General features: G+C 38.4%; 1 protein-coding gene across 9 annotated transcripts in view; it reads left to right on the top strand.

Annotated features, from left to right (window-relative positions):
* The window catches only part of CDC42SE2 (CDC42 small effector 2), a 96,637-nt gene that overhangs the window by 34,051 nt on the left and 41,868 nt on the right, over positions 1-20,718 (top strand). For 6 of the 9 annotated variants that reach the window (XM_045826554.1, XM_045826563.1, XM_045826538.1 and 3 more), the window contains one exon: positions 4,671-4,837. The gene's annotated coding sequence lies outside the window, so the exon portion shown is untranslated. The remainder of the gene's footprint in view (positions 1-4,670; positions 4,838-20,718) is intronic. The other 3 variants (XM_045826587.1, XM_045826572.1, XM_045826546.1) reach the window with 1 other exon arrangement.

The following is a 20,718-nucleotide window of genomic DNA, read 5'->3' as shown; positions in this document are numbered from 1 at the left end:
ATATAATAGTTGGACTCAGGGGAGTGATAGAAGTAACCCAGGGGAGCATTTACAGAGTGAAAGGGGGCAAGTTCTTTCCTTAAGAACTGCTATCTGATATTTGAGCTGCCAGCCATTGTTGTAACCGGATTATTGGGAACCAGCAAAGAGTAAGGAAATCAAGGCTGGTCTAATATACTCATTCAGTAGAAACCCAACAAAATTGTTTGATTTAGGAGTGAAAATGGTCCTCTCATGGTCTTTCCTAATCAGCTGCCACAGCATCTGACAGTCACGTTATTAGAGACTCTCTACTTTGAGTTAAGGCATCGTCTGTCATAGATACATCCCTAAAAAGAGCTAGAATTTTAATCCACTGTTGGTAGTGGTGGTATTTTTAGGTCACTAGGTTTTATTCTGGAATTCAGAGAAAGAGTAGGTTTGGGAAACTTGACATTGCTGAGGAGTATGGGACCACAGAGGAACCTGGTTTGAAGCATCGAGTTCACCAGGCACCTGGATGAGGAGGTAAGGAGAGCCCAAGACTCGGCGTGTGTTTGGAGAAGGGGGATTGTGAATTGGAGAGCAAAGAGGTAATGCCACTAAAAGGCAATAAAGAGCATGAAGAACTAAGTAGGGAGAAAATCTTGAAAGTATTTCAGTTATAAATTAGGATGACCATATAATTATTCATCCTAACTGGGACATATTGACAGGGAAAGGGAGATAACTATAGTAATTACATTGTGGAAACCTTCATAAACTGGGACTATTACAAGTAAATAAGGGCGAATGGTCACTCTAGTTACAATAGATAATGTAATTATGTAACAAATATGTGCAAAGCGGTGTACTATGTAAACATTTTATACATCTTATTACATTCTTACAATAAGCCTGTGAGATAAGTAGCATTGTCTTCATTTATTTTTGATGAGGAAACCAAATCTCAGGAAGGTAAAATATCTTGTCCGTAATTTTCCATGGCAGTCAGAATCCGAATGAATGAAATAACCTGATACTGACCGTAAACAAAATCCAAGTAAACTCAAACACTGCATTGTACTGCAGTTGCTCTCAGGGGGTGTGTATTTTTTTTCTGGAATATTATTAAGGAAATTACTGTCATAATGTTACATCATATATTAAACACAGTTCCCCTTCAGATAGCCATACTTCCAAAGGCCAGCTTTGTATTAGATCATATTCTGGGCCTTTTACTGTAGTATCCTAACATGAGCCATACTTGGCCTTATTAATTATTTCCATTTCACAGTAAGTGGCAGAACCAGAATCAGGCTTTGACTGTTTGACTCCTGAGCCTGTTTGCTTAACTGCTGTCCTGTGCTGCCTCCTCTAGCCCATTTTCTTTGTGTGGATGTATGTTTTTTCATTGCTCTTGGGAATGGGTTTGTTTGAGTTCCTGGCTACTGGTCCAAAGTTTGTGTGCCTGACTTTTGAAAGGCCAAAACTCAGAACATCAGAGTTTGAGGTGAGGAAAGGTTTATTGATTGGGAAGGCACCAGCTGAGAAGATGGGAGCCCTATTAGTTTCTTAAATCTGTCTCAAGCAAATACAGAGTTCAGGGTTCTTTTAGGTCAGGGGAAGGGAAAAATGGAAGGGGCAATCAGCAGAACTCTCTATTACTAGAGAGTAGAATTTTAAATGGATTCTATAGTATATCCTTGGTATGGCTTCTTAGCACACTTATTTTGAAATTCAACCATGTTAATGAATGTATAATGGTTTACTGTTTTTTTAGTGCAAGTAGCAATACACTGAACGGCTATAGTAATCCCCCTTATTTGGTTTTGCTTTGCGTGGTTTCAGTTACCCACGATCAGTTATGGTCCAGAAGTATTAAATGGAAGATTCCAGCAATAAACAATTCATAAGTTTAAAATTGAGTTCCATTTTGAGTATGATGAAATCTCGTGCTGTTCCACTTCTTCCTGCTTGACACATTATTCATCCCTTTGTCCAGTGTCCACATTAGTTACTGTTGTTAATCACTTATTGTGCCTTATTTATAAATTAAACTTTATTATAGGTAATGCATGCATAGGAAAAAGCATAGGCTACATAGGGTTCAGTACTGTGTATGCTTTCAGGCATCCACTGGGGGTCTTGGAAGATATCCCACATGGACAGAAGACGGCTGTACCACCCTTTATTTGTATAGTTTTTTTTAAAAAAGATTTTATTTATTTTTAGAGAGAAGGGAAGGAAGGGAGGAAGAGAGAAAGAAACATCAGTGTGTGGTTGCCTCTCATGTGTCTCCTATTGGGGACCTGTCCTGCAACCCAGGCATATGCCCTGACTGGGAATTGAACCAGTGACCCTTTGCTTTACAGGCCCGCACTCAATCCACTAAGCTTCACCAGCCAGGGCTGTACCACCCTTTATTGAGTCACCTGATGGACAGTTGGGTTGTATCACAGTTTTTGGCAATTACAGATAAAGCTGCTTTAAACAGCCTTTTGTGGACATACACTTTAATTTCCCTTACGTAAATTCCTGGGAATGGAATGGTTGCATTGTCTGGTATGTCTGTGTTTAGTATTTTAAGAAACTTCCAAATTGTATTCAAAAGTGTTTTTACTATTTCACAGTCTCACCAACAACATGAGAGTTACTTCCTGTGGCTCCATACCCTTTCTGTTGCCTGCATTTTCCTCGTGAGTAGTGATGGTAGACTGACTGACTTTCATGTACTTATTTGCTGTGTGTGGATCAGTGGAGAAGAATGTGTTCAGGTCGTTCGTTCCTGTTTTAAATTGGGGCTTCCATTATTGAGTTTTGAGAGTTCTTCTTATATTCTGGAAACAAGTTTAATTTCAGATAATGTGATTTTCATATACTTTCTTCCAGTATGTGGCTTCACTGTGTTTACAACAGTAGACATTAGTGATTTTGATGAAGTTCTGGTTTTCACTTTTGTCTTTTATGTACCATGCTTTTGTGTCGTAGCTTTAGAAATCTTTGAGCTGAGGCCACAAAAATCTTCCCTTGTGTTTTCTTCATGAAGTTGCATAATTTTAGGTTTTGCCTCTTAGGTCCATGATCCATTTTGAGTTAATTTTCTTATGTTACAAGGTATGGATATGCAGTCATTCCAACTGTATTTGTTGAAAATGCTGTCCTTTCCCCACTGAACTGTCTTTGCACCTCTGTGAAAAATTAATTGACCTGATATGTATAGATGTACTGAATCATAATGCGTGTGTTTATTTGTCTTCTTTGCACACCAATTGATAACTTATTCCTAATTATCTTATTTTCTGGTACACTGTACAGTTATTTTGAATTTCAGTTTGATTTGTTCTTTGAATAATTGTTTTATATTGTTTTGGGGTATTGATCTTGTAAATCCTGTAACTTTCCCAAACTCACTTATTAATTCTAATTGTCTTTCAGACTAAGCACAGTGGGTTCATTTTCAGTTTAGATTTGAGGAAACGTGAGCTTACAAAATGTGAGTGTGTCAGGCACCTTGCCAGGAGTGATGTGTGTCATCGCCAGCATTTTGTCTCCATTTTCTTTTAATGAAATAGTAATGTTCCTCCTAATATGGAACTTTGAAATTTCAATCTACCATTATTTAAATAGTTGAATTTATAAGTAATTTCAGGAAAGTGATTCTGAGACAGGAATTGTTGTTTGTTTTTAAGGGTTTTTTAAAAAATGGGATTCTAAGAATATATCCAAATTACGTATTTTATAGAGAAAATTAACTGCCTAAGTGATGGTTTTTGGGAGCGTGAGGGGAGGGTATTTGATAAGTACTTTGAGATTTGAGGCTTGAGAACTAACTACATGTATCACTGATTTATTTAGATGAAGAAGTCTTAGGAAGCAGTGGATTTTGGATTATCAGTTTAGCTTGAACACACTAGATTTTAGATCTGTTTTTTTTTGTGTTAAGTGCTTATATGTTTAATTGGAGACTTGTAAATAATAGGCCTGAGGCCACACAGCTAGTTGTGTGTAGAACTTGAGTTCAAACCCAGGGCCCTGTGACCCCAAAGCCAGTGTGGTTATCCCTGTGCTGTGTTATGTCCTCAAGATGAAAAACGTGCTTGGCTTTGATAGTAATCAATGTTCCCTGCGAGCTATCATAAGTTAGTAGCACAGTTTGCTAGCTCAAATGCCAACAGGGCCAGACAGATGGCCGGGCCCTCTGTCTGGTGACAACGCCTGCGGGGCACTGTGCACCCCATCCCAGCTGAAGGACTAGGTGCTAATCAGCTCTGACCCGGTGTTTCCATGTGCAGACGTGGGCCCGTAATTGCCCCGTCTTCTGTTTTTTTCCCCAGGAGACGTCAGAAATCATGATTTTTATGTTGTCCTCTGATATATACATGTAGGTAGCTCTTTTAACATGCTGTGTAGGCTGCCTTTTGTGGGTCCACTAAACAAATGTGTTGGATTCTGCCCAGTGGGCAAAGCTTGGTAAGAGTTGCATTTGATACACTCTGGACACTATGATAAATGTACATAGATGGGGAAAGGGTGGTAACTGTAATAAGTACATCACAACCTTTGAAATACAGGTTGCTTAGTTTGAACAGGGCACTTAGTGAATCTGGTGTTTTAAGTTCAGTTTTTATATGAATCAGTTAATTATAGGTGGGGGATGGGAATTGTGTCCTGCAACTTTTTGCCTACTGATTGTATGCTTTCATTTGCAGATAAGGGCCAGTTGTGAGTCTGTGGATTTTTGAGTGAAACCTCAACCCAAGTGAGAAGACACCTTCAAGGAACAACTACTGACAGTGAGTCTGCAGTCATCTCTATGCATAATGTGGAATGTTTCCAACCCAGAGACAGCTGAGTGGGTGACTATTGATAAGGAGTGGTGAGTCTGAATACCCCCACGGAGAACTTAAATCCTTTCCTTAAAAAGAACACTGCTCCTCCTACATTTCTCGCATTTACTGACTGTTAACTCTTGGGTGAGAATGACAGCGGTCCAGTGTAAGAGAATTCTTTGTCCCTAGTAATGTGTTTCATGTATCATTGCAGTTCCTCTTTCTCCTTCATTTAGGCACATCCCTTCCTTTGTCTCTGTTTTTTTGTTTTGTTTTTTCTGCTAGTCCAAATCATACCTTCAAGGCCTGTCTTCCTTGAAATATTCAGCCAGCACTGAAGTGATGGTCTTAATAGTTACCAACATCTGTTCTGATCTTGGTTATGGTAGGTTTCATTGCCTTTGAAAGGGATTGTTTTAGGAATGGGCATGAGACCCAGATTCAGGTAATGGGGAATGAAAGGGAAATCTATGAGAGGCTCCTGGAAAAGGATTTTGTACTTTTTAAAAAAACATTTTTATTTATTTATTTTTAGAGAGGGGGAAGAGAGGGAGAAAGAGAGGGGGAAGAGAGGGAGAAAGAGAGGGAGAGAAACAGCAATGTGTGGTTGCTTCTCACATGCCCCCCCGCCCCATGGGGACCTGGCTTACAACCCAGGCATGTGCCCCGACTAGGAATTGAATAGGTGACCCCTTTGATCACAGGCTGTCACTCAATCCACTGAGCCACACCAGCCAGGGCTAATTTTTTAATTTTGAGAAAGAGATGATCCCTCTTCTTAGAGCTTGTTTTAGCCGGATGTAACATTTGTAGCTTCCGTGTTCACCTTGGCTACTAGCCTGGAGGTGATGCCCTTCTGTAAAGGAGGGCAGAGGCAAGAGACATGCAGAGACTAGAACTGGGTGGAACCCCATTTAATAGAACCTCCCTAATGGTGGAATCCTTGTTATGTGAGAGAATCAATTTCCTTATTGTTTAAGCAATTTTGCCCTTAGACGCTCTGTTATTTACTGCGGAAATCACTCTGATTCGTTTGATTTCTCCCCTTTCCAATTACTCACTGCCTTTTCGTCTCACACGCATTTCTGCTTGCGGTGTTCTGTGCTGTCTGGTAATGTTTGTGTATATTGCCTTCGTGTCACATTATACACTTTGTGAAGTCAGGGGTTGTGTTTATATCCTTACTGTGCCTAGTGCTAGTACTGTTTTCTTAATAATGCCACCAGGTGTGTATTTATTGAATAGAATTATTTGAACAGTATTTGAAAAACCAGTCCACATAATTGAATAATTATAGAGATTTTCTTTTAATTCTTGTTCTTTAACCACACTGCTTCCTTCTAGGATTGTGAGTGAAGTTTTGCTTTTGATTTAAGATGACTGGTGTGCCACCATTTTCAAGTGGTTAGTTCACCTCTAAAAATGATGTTTGGATTTAGCCTTCTGTGTTAGTTCAACTTTACCATGAAAATCAGCTCCTGTCCTATATATTTGAAGATTGGCTTTCAATCTAATAAATTTTGCATTCTTCTCTGTTGCAAAACAGAATAGTTTACCCTCTCTTTTCTGTGCTGATTATAGGAATGAAGGACATGGATAGTAAGAAGCATAATAAAGATTAATTTGTTTGGCTTTAGAATGTTCATTCACAAAAATCTGCCTAAAGAGTACCTATTTGCTCTGTTCTTACGATCTAATTGTGTGTTGAGGGGGCTGCCGTGGTGGGGGTGGCGTGGGAGACTCCAGGGCAGAAGGACGTTTGGTGGTGATCTAGTATCTGGTGAGAGCAGTCTTGAGTTACAAGACGGATTATTTAGTTGCTTGTATTTCAAAACTCTATGAAACAAAACAATTTTCCCCCTTAAGATATTCATGTATTATTCTATCTTTTCTTTAAATTCTGCTATTATAACCTTTTAAAAAGAGGAATAAGAGCCTCTTTTTTCTTCCTGAAAAACGTATGTTGTTGCTTTCTGTTCTGTTAAGGAGAATCAGAAACTTGTGTTGTAATCTGGTAACACATTCTGGACCCTTCAAAGAGTGATTCAGCCCTGGCCGGTTAGCTCAGCTGGTTAGAACATTATCCTGACACACCAAGGTCATGGGTTTGATCCCTGGTCAGGGTACATACAAGAATTGACATGGGAACAACAAATCGATGTGTGCGCACCTGCCTGTCTCTGTCTCTCTCTATCTCTCTCTTTCTCTGTCTCTCTGTTTCTGTCTCCCTCCCCCTCTCTCCCTCTCCCTCTCCCTCCCTTTCTCAAACCAATCAAAAAAAAAGTGATTCACACTCAGGGAAGGATTTACTTTTTTTTCTTGATGTGTTGTGCTTAAAATATGGGGGAATAACTTGAAGAAGATGGGAAGTTGTATGATGTGCTTGGCTCATTAATTTTAATTTGGTAATAGCATTATTTAGTAATATAAAAGACTGAAATCACTAAGGCCAGCTTTCATGTGTTTTTTTTTTTTATGTATGTTATGAAGAGATTGTAGCAGTGGAATGTGTGTGTCAACCTAAGGCCGTCGTGCCAAGCGTGCTATCCAGGCCAGATCAATCAGAATGACCTTAGGACATTTGCTGGAAATGCTGGGATAAAGGCACTTATTTTTTTCTGCTGAATGTCAGCCTGAAAGTGTACAGTCATTAAATTCCTGAACGGCTGTCTTCTGATTAGAAAAGGACAGACAGTTGAATAAGAAGCCAACACAGGAGGAGTAGTGCAGAGGAAAACCACGCCCCCAGTCAAGTCTTCCCCCAGGATATTATACCACTAGACTTCTCAGTTACCTGAGACAGTAAATTCTTTCCTTCATTCAGATGGCTTTGGATTTTATGTTACATGCAGATAAAACATCCTAACTGATGTATCTTTGTTACCACCCATTCAGCACTGTATAATAACTCAAGGGATTTACTAAAACTCGAATTGTGAATTAAGCAAGTAGGTCTCTGATACAGATATACAAGGTGGCAGGTACTACAGGTCACTGATATAAGAATTCAAGTATAAGAGTTAAGGTGGTAAACAAATGCATAGTCCCGCTGTTGCTAATGGAGCTTATCATCTGAAAGAGGCTGATATTAAGTGAACAGTCTTGCTAATGACTAGGTTCTTATTAACGGAGTTTAGGGTTCTAGAAGAAAAGGAGTGTGGATTAGCTCTTTGGTGGGGACTCTTGTTGAACCACTGGCATCTCTAGAACTGTAAAACATAGTGTGGGCAGCCTGGGATCTGGCTGACTTAAAAAAAATAATGAAAGTTCTTATTAATCTCTTTTTTCCCTAAGAAGACATTAGAAATGCACAGGACTGCAATCCTTTATTGAAAATTTTGGGGCCAGATATGTGTTGAACCTTCAAGATTCTTTGGATTTTGGAAAGGTTAATATAGTATATATACTGTATATTTAATATATCTTTTTACTTAAGGAAGAGACATGTGTTTTTTTATTAATAATATCAATAATACTACTTCACATTACTTGAACTACTAAATGCCAGGCTCTGTGTACTTTTCAACATTTATGTTACCATTTTTTACACTTGAGAAAGTGTAGAGACATTAGATGACTTTATCAAGGCTTATGCAGCTAAGGAGCAGTAGAGTTGAAGTTCTGACCCATGTCCGTCTGGCTCTGCTTGTGCCCTTACCCATGGCTGCACGACCTCTTCGTGTGATGTGCTGCTCAAACTCATCTGTGTGCAGTTAACATTTGGAATATTTTTTCTCTTAAGTCTAATCAGCTAACTTAACTAAATTCACTTAGTATTTCTAATAGTCTTATATCCAATTCACTTAGCTTTTCTGGGAATGCTGTCCTTATTTGTAACTAAACATAATTTTCCTTTATCCTTTCCAGATTTTATATCTCTTAATGGTTCACTTACTAATTGCATTGGTTAGAACTTCTAGAACATTGCAATTATAACGAACATCTTGTCTTGTTTATGAATTTAATGTATCTAGTGTTTCATTAAATGCTGACATTAACTGGATATTTATCATGTTTCACCACTGAGCATGAAGCCAGCCTCTTAGTATTCTTTAGAAATAAAATGTGAGATTAATTTACTTTTGTTTTATTAAGAATTTTAAAAAATTTTGTTTTGACAGCTACTTAGACCAGGTTTTAATGTGTGAATTGTTTCCATGTCATAAGTGCTACAAACTAAACATTGTTCAGTTATTTCTACCTGCTTATATTGCACTTCACTTTTAATCTTTGGTAGTCTGTAAACCTCTTACCTCTCTGGTGGATTCATTTTTATGCATTTAAAAATAAGTTTATTGTACTTTGTTGACTTATGTTTACTTTATTTTACATATTTAATTTTTTTTAAATTTATGTAGGCCTAGCATGTAGTAGGCATTTAGTGAGTCTATGTTGAATAAGTTAATTTTTATAATTATCTGATTACGTGAGTCATCTTGGTAGCCTATGTTTTGGCTACTTTTTGATAAGAAAATGTTGAATCAATTTTAGACATGGAAAAAAACCACAAAAAATATATTTAGGATTAAAAGTTGTGGTTTCTTGGCATTGTGGTCATGTGGCTGATTTCTGATCCTACCAGTTTTCCCTTCTGACTTGATAGCATCTTGTCGTCACCAACTAGAAGTTGTCTAGAGGTTTAGGTACTTACACACACACACACACACGCATACAGAATAATATGTTTTACCAAATGTGAGAGAATGAGGAAATGTGCACATTATAGAAAATTAGATACAAATGGCCTGTTTTAACTCGTGTTGCTGACTTTCCTAAAATCTCTCAAACAAGCAGCATCTGGTCTCTGCATACCCCATACCTCTTGCGAAGTGGCCCCAGGCCTGGAACTAGGAGCTCTGGGTCTTGGTTGTCAGCTTGGCCTCTCCCAGGCACCTCTAAACCCAACACATAAAGGCCAGGTGGCCCCTGACCTTGGCCTTCCTCTCCCGAGAGGCCCAGAGCCAGAGCACCCAGTGTATAGCCTCCGAGCATGCTGAAGCGCCACCCAACTACCTCCACAGGCAACACACTCAGTGGGTAGACACAGTAGGCACCAGAGCCCCAATGAAGCAAGTCCTACTTTGTGGGGTTGGCCCCTGCACAGCAAATCCTCCATGGTGACTGCAGCAGGCTCTCTCAGCCGATCAGCCTGGGGGTAAATCCCTCACAGTGAGTTACTAACAGTAATCAAAGCTCAGCAACAACAGGAGGCTGTACACAGCCCACATAGGGTGGGGGGTGGGGCACACCTGGAAAGCCTAGCTCAGGTGACCAGGGAGGCTGTGCCCCTCGGCCCTTTGGGATGTGTACTACTGAAGCCACTCCACCAAGACTGCAGACATGGCAGCTCTACCAAATACACAGAGACAGATACAGGGGGGCAGACCAAATGCGGAGACAAAGATGCCCCAAACAAAACAGAACAAGCGCGGGCTGCGAACCAAAGCATTGCAGGTTCGATTCCCAGTCAGGGCACATGCTTGGGTTGCAGGCCACGGCCCCCAGCAACCGCACATTCACATTTCTCTCCCTCTCTCTCTCTTTCTCCCTCCCTTCCTTCTCTAAAAATAAATAAAATCTTAAAAAAAAAAAAAAGAACAGAACAAAACCCCAGAAAAGGAACTAAACAAAATGGAGACAAGCAAGCTACCAGATGCAGAGTTCAAAACACGGATTGTAAGGATTCTCATTGAACTTAGGGGAAGAACAAGTGAACTTAGTGAGAACTTCAGCAAAGTGATAGGAAACATAAGGAAGAACATATTGGAAATGAAGAGTAGAATAGTGGGAATGAAGAATACATTACAGAGAATCAGCAGTTAGAGTAGTTGAAGCAGAGGATCGGAGCAGTGATTTGGAAGATAAGGAAGCAGAAAACACCCAATTATACCCAGTTAGAACAGCAAAAAGAACTCCCCTCCCAAAAATGAGGATAGTTTTAGTCTCTGGGACAACATCAGGTATACCAGCATTTTCATTGTGGGGGTACTGGAAGAAGAAGGAGTAAGGAATTGAAAACATATTTGAAAAAAATGATAGAAAACTTTTTTAAGCTGATAGAGGAAGTAGACATACATGTCCAGGAAACACAGAATCCCAAACAAGATGAACCCAAAGAGGCCCATGCCAAAACACATCATAATGGAAATAGCAAAATTTAAAAACAAAAAGAGAATCTTAAAGCAGCGAGAGAAAAGCAGTTAGCTACCTACAGTGGGGCTCCCATAAGACTGTTAGTTGATTACTCAGGAGAAACTTTGCAGGCCAGAAGGGACTGGCACAAAATATTCAAAGTGATGAAAAGCAAGGACTTACAAACAAGATTACTCTATCCAGCAAGACCATCATTTAGAATTGAAGGACAGATAGCTTCCCAGACAAGAAGAAGCTAAAGGAGTTTATTGTCACCAGACCAGTATTACAAGAAATTTTAAAGGAAAAAAAGATAAAAATATAAATAACAAAATGTCAAGAACTGCCTATCTATCAACAATAACTTTAAATGCAAATGGATTAAATGCTCCAGTCAGAAAACACAGAGTGTCTGAATGGAATAACAAGACAAACCCTTACATATGCTGTCTACAAGAGACTTACTTCAGATGGAAAGACACACAGAGTGAAAATAAGTAAAGGGATGGAGGAAGACATTTCATGAAAATAGAAATGGCAAAAATAAAACGTGGGTAGTAGTATCAGACAAAGGGGGCTTTAAAGCAAAGGCTGTATAGCAAGAGAAAAGGACCCAGCAATTTCACTCTTGGGTATTTGGCTGAAGAAACCCAAAACATTAATTTGAAAAGACATGTATATCCGTATGTCCATTGCAACATTATTTACAATAGCCCAAACATGAAAGCAGCCTAAGTGTCCATCGATACACGATTGGATAAAGAAGATATGGTGTGTGTGTATATATATAATTTTACTGAGCTGTAAAAAGAATGAAATCTTGCCATTTGCAACCACATGGATGGACCTAAAGTTATTATGCTAAGTGCAGTAAGTCAGAGAAATATAAATGCTATCTGATTTCACTTATATGTGGAATCTAAACAAAATAAACCGACAAAGAAACTCATACATACAGAGAACAAACTGATGGTCGCCAGATGGGAGGGGATGTTGTAGGCTTGGGTGAAAAAAGGGAAGGGATTAAGATGTGCAAATTGTCAGTTATAAAAAGTCACAAAGATGTAAAGTACAACATAGGGAGTATAGTCAATACTATTTTAATAACTACGGTGTCAGATGGGTACCTATGACGTGATCCCATTGTATGTTATGTAAATGTCTAATCACTGTGTTATTCATTTGAAACTAATATATCATTTTATGTCAACTGCAATTGAAAAATGAAGTATTTTTTTAAAAAAGAAAATGCAGAGGTTAGAATGGGATATTCATTCAAACATTGCCCCTGAGTTTCTCCTATCCTAACTTGTAAATATCTATAAAGAAGAAGTTTGGGAGATTCTCAGGGAATAGAAAAATAGATATTAGCTCTTCAGTTTGGCAATATAACCTCAAATTTATCTGCCTTTATCTATAGCTAGAGAATATCTTTAAAGTCTGATAACAGTTTCATAGTGTAAGGGAATGGAGACTAATTTGGTTAATAGTCCAGGGTAGAAGTATCTGGAAATAATTGCCACAGTGAGGGGCTATACCATGCTTAAGTAAGTAGAACTGTGGCCTTAATGTTGGCCCCAGTCAGCCACTGATCATAGAATGTATGATAATCCTTACCACAGCACCTGCAGTTTATTGTAGCAGTTGCTGTATGTCCTCATTGTAAAGGCCATGATTTCCATGAAGAAATCATAAGACAGCTCTTTTGTGGTTTTGATTGAGGACTGTTTTTTGGGGCAGCATGAGAAAATGCTCTGCTTGTTTTGTGCTATATGTGCTGACGACATGCTTTTATAAAAGACACCATTCTTTTTTGAAAGTAGTCACATTTAAGATACCTATTTTTATTTATTATTACCATTAAATAATATTTGTGAATGCCTTTAATATATAGTAAGTCCTCAAGTAACATTGTAGATAGGTTCTTGGAAGTTTCTACTTTAAGCGAATGACATATAATGAAACCAATTTTACCACAGGTTAATAGATAAAAAACAAGAGTTGGCATGTCTGTGATCACAAAAATGTCACCAAACTTCTAAATAAAGAACCAAAACACTTCAAATAGTCATTATTGAAATAAGTGTGAGCTATACATACAATGTAGAAAGATTAATAAAAAGAAGTAAGATCATTATTTTCCAACCTTTTTCTTCCAGTTAAGAGTCATGGGTGGCCAGAGGCCCTCCACCCCCGAAGCTCAGGGCTCAAGGCAGGAACCCACCCTGGACTAGAGGCCGTTCCATTGCAGGGTGCACCACACGCATATACTCACTCACTCACTGAGACCACCTCACAGGCACACTGCTGGAATGTGGCAGGAAACTGGAGGACCTGAGAAAACCCTCGCAGACCTGGGGAGAATATGCCAACTGCACAGACAGTAGTCTCGGCGGGGAATCGATTTTTTTCCCCCCCATCCATAGTTTTAACTAAATGATATTGAATGAAACTATGTTATTTGAGGACCTATGGTACATATTCATTGAAGAATGCTGTATTATAGGGAATGGAATTAAAATGAAATGTCTTGATCTGGTGTACATCGAAGACCATATTCTGTGGTTACCTCTCTTTTTCTGAAGTTCTCTTTAAAAATGGTTGACCCATAAAACTCACTGTTCAGTGCTGTATGTATTGTCTTTGGGTTTTAATGCTGCATAGGAGGGGGTAAATACTGCTAAATATTGACCAATACTTTTATTCCTAATTATTTACCTTAGACATTCCATCGGGTAAGTTATAGTTACATTTCTCTGATTCCCTCAAATATTTGAAGCAGTTAGCAAAGCAGATTTACCAGTAAAGCAAATAAATCTCCCCTAAAACTTAAATAATTCTTAAAAGTCCAATAAATTAAACTTACAAATTTAGTGCATTACATTTTCTTGTCTCACATAAGTAAAGCCTAAAATAACATTATAATAAGTTGTTACAAATATATTTGATAGCATGAAAGTACTAATATGGTAGGTTTTGGTTTACTTCATCATTTCTATATTGATTTCTGCATTTTCCCAGATTTAGAGATGTATCTACGCAAAAGCAAATAATTACTGTCTTAGGCGAGCTGAAGTAATGTGGTTAAAAATCGTGATTGTTGCTGATCTGAACAAAGCTATTTCAGTCAAAAACTGTAGAATAAGAGTGGATTTCTGGGCAGAGGAATTTGAGACTTACAGAGAGAGGCCTAGGGCTGTGATGTGCCTGCCCAAACTGAGCTGGCTGTTGTCAGAGTGGGCTCTTCGCTTGGTTTAAGAGCCAAGCGAAGAGCCCATTGGTGGTTGCCTGTCACTTAACAGGACTTTGAGTGCTTTCCTTTTGGCTGGTACATTATCTTAGAAGATTTGGGAAAATCTGTCAAAATTTAAAATGCCTACCAAAACTTAAATATACAAACTGTTTGATCCATCAGTTTTACTTTGTGGAATTTATCCCACAGATAAATTCTGTAGGTTTAGAGTCCACATATGTGAATATGCAAGATTCTTTCCAGTATGCATGTAGTAAGTAGTAAAGATCAGATATAACTCAACTGCCCATCTATCTATTTGAAACTAGTTATATCCATATGATAAGTTGAGGGAGGCAGTTTTTAAAAGTTACTGCTATTACTGATTCCCAAGATAAAGTGTTAAGTGAAAAAGGGTGCAAGTATTGGTGTGGTTTGGGCTTAATCCTCCCTGTGAGTTTTGAGAAAAGATAATGAAATCCTTTATATCCCTTGCTGTAGACCTTCTTTCAAAGACTTACATTTTAATCAGAACTGGTGGTGCAGCTGCAGCCCTGGCAGTCAGGCCTGGGAGGGAAGAATTGGGGCAGTATTCCAGAAGTCAAGGCATGCAGTCGTCTCGTGTGAGCTGAGCTAATAAAACTGATGAAAAGATAAAGCACTGAGTAGTAAAAAGACCAGTACTTTCTTTGGTGGAATGGGTGTTGAAATTTTCCACACCATAATTTGTTATTTGAAAAGTCCAAAAGCTGTCATAAGCTGCTCATTCAGTAAGAGTAGCTACATTATATTCTCTTCTGTTGTAAAAATACTCTGAGTACTACTTTTGGAAGCTATTATTTCTGTAAATTATATCTAAAATGCAATTGTTGGCCCATTCTTAGTGAAGTCCAGGCATTTTCAAAACACAAGCTACCAAGTTTGTCAAATTTTAAAGAAATTTTTAAGTTTTAATAATTTAAATTAAATGCTGAATATAGTTTTAATGTAAGTTTCTCATGGTTATTGGGCTTTTTAAGTTCCCTCAAATAATAAAATTTGCTTAGCATGTTCTCTTTTTTCAACACTACGTAATTCATTACTGAAATATAACACGGTTACCTGACTGTCAGGCGTGGAGGTTGTGTCCAGGGCTTCCCACCTGTCACAGGTGTGGCAGTGCAGCCTTTCTGTTCATGCAGGTGTTTTGCTTTCTTCTGGGTTACTCAGGATTACTTGTGGACACTTTTGAATATTTTCTAAAAGTCCTACCATCTTACACAGTATTCTTGATTTTTCTAGAATGAATTTTATTCTAATATATTATTTGGCTTTTTGAGCCCTTTAATCTTCTTTTATCATCAGTTCTGGGGAAGTTATTCTCTATTTTGTAATTTTTTTTTCTTTTTGGTCTTGGAATGTTTTACTGCCCCCCCCCCCCCCCTTTGGAACTCCTGTTCTCATCTGGGTGGTTATTTTTCATACTTAGTATTTTCACTTGATTCATTCTCATGGTTTCTTGTGTGACTTCATAGTACTGATCTTGTCCCTTTGTCCCAGGTGTGCATTCTGGTGTCCGGTCCAGTAGTTCTGCTTCAGATGCTGGGAGTTGTTTAGTGTATTGTCTGTCTTTTACAGTAGTTTTATGTTACAAATGTCTCTTTATTTTGGCTACCAAGCTACTGGTCCCTTGGGATGCAGCATTATCTGCTTAATCTAATAATATATGTTAAGAATGGGCAACACCCAGATTTTAGTTTGTGTCCGTCCAGGTGAGTTTAAGGAGGGAGGGCTTGATCGAGTCTCAGGTCAACCAGCCACCTGGCACTACAGAATGGCTGTTGGATTTTCCTGTGGCTGCTGCTGATGAGGCAACTTCTGATCAGGGTTTGGGTTGTAAACTCTTAGAAAGAAGTGATACTTATTTTAAGAGGTAGTTTCCTTACATTGTGATTCACTACCAACTCTGGAGGGGGTTTTTCCTGGGGGGAAGGGCTGAAAAGAGTGAATGCCAAAAGGATAGCTGTTCACTTTGTACCTGTTTTTCTGAGCTTCCCCTTAGGGCTTTTAGGCTGTCCTGATTTGTCCTGCTGACAACAGCTGGCCAGGGAGGGAGAGGATGGGCCCCAATCTAAAATGCTTCTAGCTCACCTGTCTCCTAGCTCCTAACTCACTTGTCTCCTAGCTCCTAGCTCCTAGCTCTGCGGCCTTCTGCTCCTGGCGGTTAGTTAGTTACCAGTTTCTTCTGGGACAAGTTCAGTAGTTTGTTTTCCATCCCCCATCACTTTTGTTTTTGTTGTTCCTGATGTTTTTATTCTTGGAATCCAAATTTACTTTTTTCCCCCCCTAGGCTTTATTTTGGAGGAAGGGACTGAAAGCCTGTGATTGTCACATTGATAGGAATTGTATTACCTCTTTTAAGTCAATATAGTTATACAAAGATTTCCTTTAAAACACATCAAATCTTTAATTGAAAAGTATACTCATATAAAATATATACAAGTTGTATGAAAACAAGCTACCTCAAACATTAGTGGCTTAAAACAACTGTTTTATTATCTCTCTCAATTTTGAGGGTCAGGAGTTTGAGCAGGTCTTGGCAGCTGTCTCTTAAATGTGGCATCACCAGAGGTCATTGGAGAGTGTTCAGGGAGCAGGTGGGCTGGACGGGAGGATCCGAGGCAGTTGTATTCCCGTGTCCAACGTTCTGGATGAGAAGGCTGGAGGCTGGGCTCAGCCGGGGCCCGTGTGCCTGCACATGTGTCTTCCTGGCAGGGCTGTCTTACGGTGGTTGGACTGCTGAGCAGAAAGTATGAGGCTTGTATGCCCTCATCAGTTCCACAACATGATGTCAGCCTATTTCTGCTGGGCAAGGGAGTTAGTTACTAAGGTCACCTGAGTTCAGTGTAGGAATTTGTCTCTCATTTGGAGGAATAACTAAGAATTTGTGGCCATCTTTAATATATTAAAATTTTGTGTTGCTGATCGCTGCTTTTAGGAGTGTCTTAGAGGCTTGGCTCAGGGGATCTCGTCCTTATTTTCTTCCAGCTAAAGGGGATTCTCTGGAATAGAGGGAAATAATATACATTTTTTTTTCAGTTTATTTTAATAATATCTTTGCCTTCAGCAGTGGTTCTCAGCAGGGGGAAAACACTTCCCAGGGGCATTTGACAAGTGATTGGAGACATTTTTAGTTGTCACAACTGGTAGGGAGGGTGCTACTCAAATTTACTAGGTCGGGGCAGGATGCTGTTAAATATCCTACAATGAATAGGACAGTCCCCCCATGAGGATTTCTTGGCCCAAATCATAGAGAAACTGACCCTGCCTTAATAGTAATCCTGAAAAATTGATATAATCATCATAACAGAAGACTCACATGGTAGAATCTAGTTTTGAACACAGGTCTTCCAGTGCTAAATTCCCTACTACTGTATGCTTTACATTCATTAAGGTTTGTGTGTGTTTGTGTGTCTGTGTGTCTGTGTGTGTGTGTGTGTGTGTGGTGTGTGCAAATACTGGCATGTCAAGTGCTATAAGAGATATAATAATTCAGGATCTGCTTGTGGAGCTGACAAAATCAGTATGTTATAAATAATTGTAATTTAGGGTAGCATTGAACTAGATGGTAAAAAAAAGAATATTGAGAAAATGGTCTGTCTTCAGGTTACTTAATTAATGTGTCTGAGCTGTGGTTTCCTCATTTCCAAAGAAAGGGTAATACTTAACCTGTTGGAGATAGTATTCGTGAGAGTGCATAGTAATATGTGGCCCTCCCCTTCTCTGCAGGGATTTACCATTTAGTTGGACCATTCTTTATAATCTAGCGAAAGTTTCTGCCACCGATTTTATGTACACACACACACACACACACACACACACATACACATATGTGTATGTATATCTCACAAAATAGAATTGAGAATCCATGAATATTGAATTTCTCATTTGACCCACTATGATTTGTTTATAAATCAGAAATAGTTTATGTTCTTTGATAACTGATTAGTATTCTCTATTTCTGAAATGATATCATCATTATCAAAGCTTTTCATTATTTCAAGCTTTAATTTGTATATGAAAATGATTCTGTTTTAAACTACATCAAAAAAATCCCCCTCTGACCTTTTGTAGCATATCATCATTGATGGTTGAAATGGCAGCCAGATTGATTGCCTTCGCTTCCTCGAGGAACAGGTGATCCCAGTTGCAGTTTTCTTTTTACATATACTGCCCAGATAGAATCAGTGTGATTGCTGGGAACTTGGGTGGCTGCTGTTTCAGGGAAGTTCAAAGTTGTGAGGATGCCCTGTCTCTCACCATGATAGGTATGCATTGAAGGACATCTGGACTGTGTGCTAGTCATGAGGCAGAGCCCCATCCTGTCGGACAGTGTAGTTGTGGAGACTTTGTAGTTGTAGGAAGAATCACTCCATCAGCATGTCCAAATAGGAGATCGTGTCACTGTGTTCTCTGCAAAAAAAAAAAAAAAAAAAAGAATGGTTGAAAACCCAATGTATGATGTGGCACAAAAACATTCACTTCGGTGATTTTTTTATGTGTTTAATTGCAATAGATTAACCTTCTATTGTGACATATGCAAACATTCTGGTGACTAATTTTCCACCTTCTCATTGAGCCTTAAGCAACCTAGAGTTATTGTCCATGTAATTGAAATTTTGGTCTTACCTGCCTCCATCAGGGCCTGAAGCAGGTGCAGATAGTGAGGTTTCCTCTTGAGCAGCCTAATGAGAAGGTGCCCCAGACTGTGGATGCCTGGGTGTCGGGCTCTCCTTGTTAGGGTCCTGGGACTTGACTGCGTGGAACTCAAAAACGAATTACCTCTGAAGTAGACAAATGAAATAGAAAGCAACTCTACAGAAGGTGCATACTATGTATTTATATTAACCTAGTTAGTGAGTAATAAATTTTTTGAAGTGTTCAGTTCTGTTTGAGTTACTTTCTGTTTGTTGACCATTGTATTCCCAGAGCCAAGTACATAGTGACTGCTCAACCGTATCTTGTATACATACACATGTACACAGACATACGTATGGTGAAGTCTTACAGTTAAAATATACACTGAAGTTTGTTTTTGTTATCCAGTCTTAACTGGTAACTCTGGTGGTATCAGAGTTACTGATCACCTCATATAATTTTCAAAGGGAAATATAAAAAAGGAGACAAATGCGTGTGTACTTTTTAATTTCCTCACTGATACTACACTGCGTTTACACTTAACATAGCAATGGAAAACTTTTTTTCAGTTGATAAAGACACTTCAGATATTTACATTTTTTGTGTGTTGTCCTTAAATTGAACTTGTTTAACTATTGTCTTTGAGATTATCATGCTATAAATGATATTTTAAAATATCATTTTATGTTTACGTGTGAACAGCCAACACTATTTATAGAAATATATTACATTTTATTTTGGGCTGGAAGATAAAAGGTGATAGTGAAGTATTTTTTTCCTGACGTTATTTCTCCAGGTAACCAAAAAGGGCAATAGCTTTCAGCCATCAACTGGAATTCCACTTAGATATACTTTTACCTTTTCTTTAACAGTATTCACAACCCGGAATGGTCCTTAGTCAAGTTGATTAATGCTTTCAGAGACTGTTAACTCTTTTTCATATTGTCTGGATATTCTGTGTTGGTCTGCAGTGCAGAATGTATCTTTAAATATCATATATAAATTCCAAGTTAATTTTTCTTAATTTTAGTAAAACATCTTTTAAAAAGTTAATGTGTTTAAAGTTCAGGATGTACAAGGGGAACAGCAGATTTATTTGAATAATTTTATAAAAGATGTTTTGAAGATCATTGAAAATATGCAAATATCTTAATTTGGGGGAATGTAATTTTACCATGTTTTTAAAAATAATTATATAAATGCACTTACAGTGTTGATAACACTTTTTTTAAAGTTAAAGGTAATAGCAAGTTTTGCCCTTTGACAGTTGAATTTTTGTATTACTTCAGCATACAGACGTGTTGAGTTTTAAGAGTGCCCATGAGTTTAATTTCCCTGTAGTATGTTTCACTGAAGAGTTTACTGATTTTTCTTTTGGAAAAATACAAACTCATTCTGACTAAAGGCAGCATATACTTCTATGTGCTCCTAAGAACACAGGTTGATACAAGATACCAGGTACGTATTTGCAGTTGGTAACATTGATTTAATTTTGTTCTTTCTTCTTTCCTCTGTAAAATTCTTGCAGGGTTTTAGTATGATATTTTCTAGGATTTTTAATTTTAATTTATTATTTTTAGAGAGAGAATAAGGGAAAGGGAAAGAGCCAAAGACAAACATCAGTGTGCGAGAGAAATATCTGTTGGTTGCCTCTTGCGTGCCCCCAAGACCTGGTCTGCAACCCAGGCACGTGCCCTGACCAGGAATCGAACCAGCAGCCTTTTAGTTAGCAGGCCTGTGCTCAGTCCACTGAGCCACAGCAGCCAGGGCTCTGGAATTTTTAAAAATTCAGGTAGTAGTATACATTTGTGGATTTAAAACATAAAACCTTTTTGGGTGAAAAAGATCAGCTCTTCTTTGTCCAAAGCTTAAAATGTAAATTTTATT

This window comes from Phyllostomus hastatus, unplaced genomic scaffold (assembly GCF_019186645.2).
Source record: "Phyllostomus hastatus isolate PE091 unplaced genomic scaffold, TTU_PhHast_1.1 phas_contig_150, whole genome shotgun sequence".
Classification (NCBI taxonomy): domain Eukaryota; kingdom Metazoa; phylum Chordata; class Mammalia; order Chiroptera; family Phyllostomidae; genus Phyllostomus; species Phyllostomus hastatus.
This window is presented reverse-complemented; position numbering and strand designations above follow the sequence as displayed.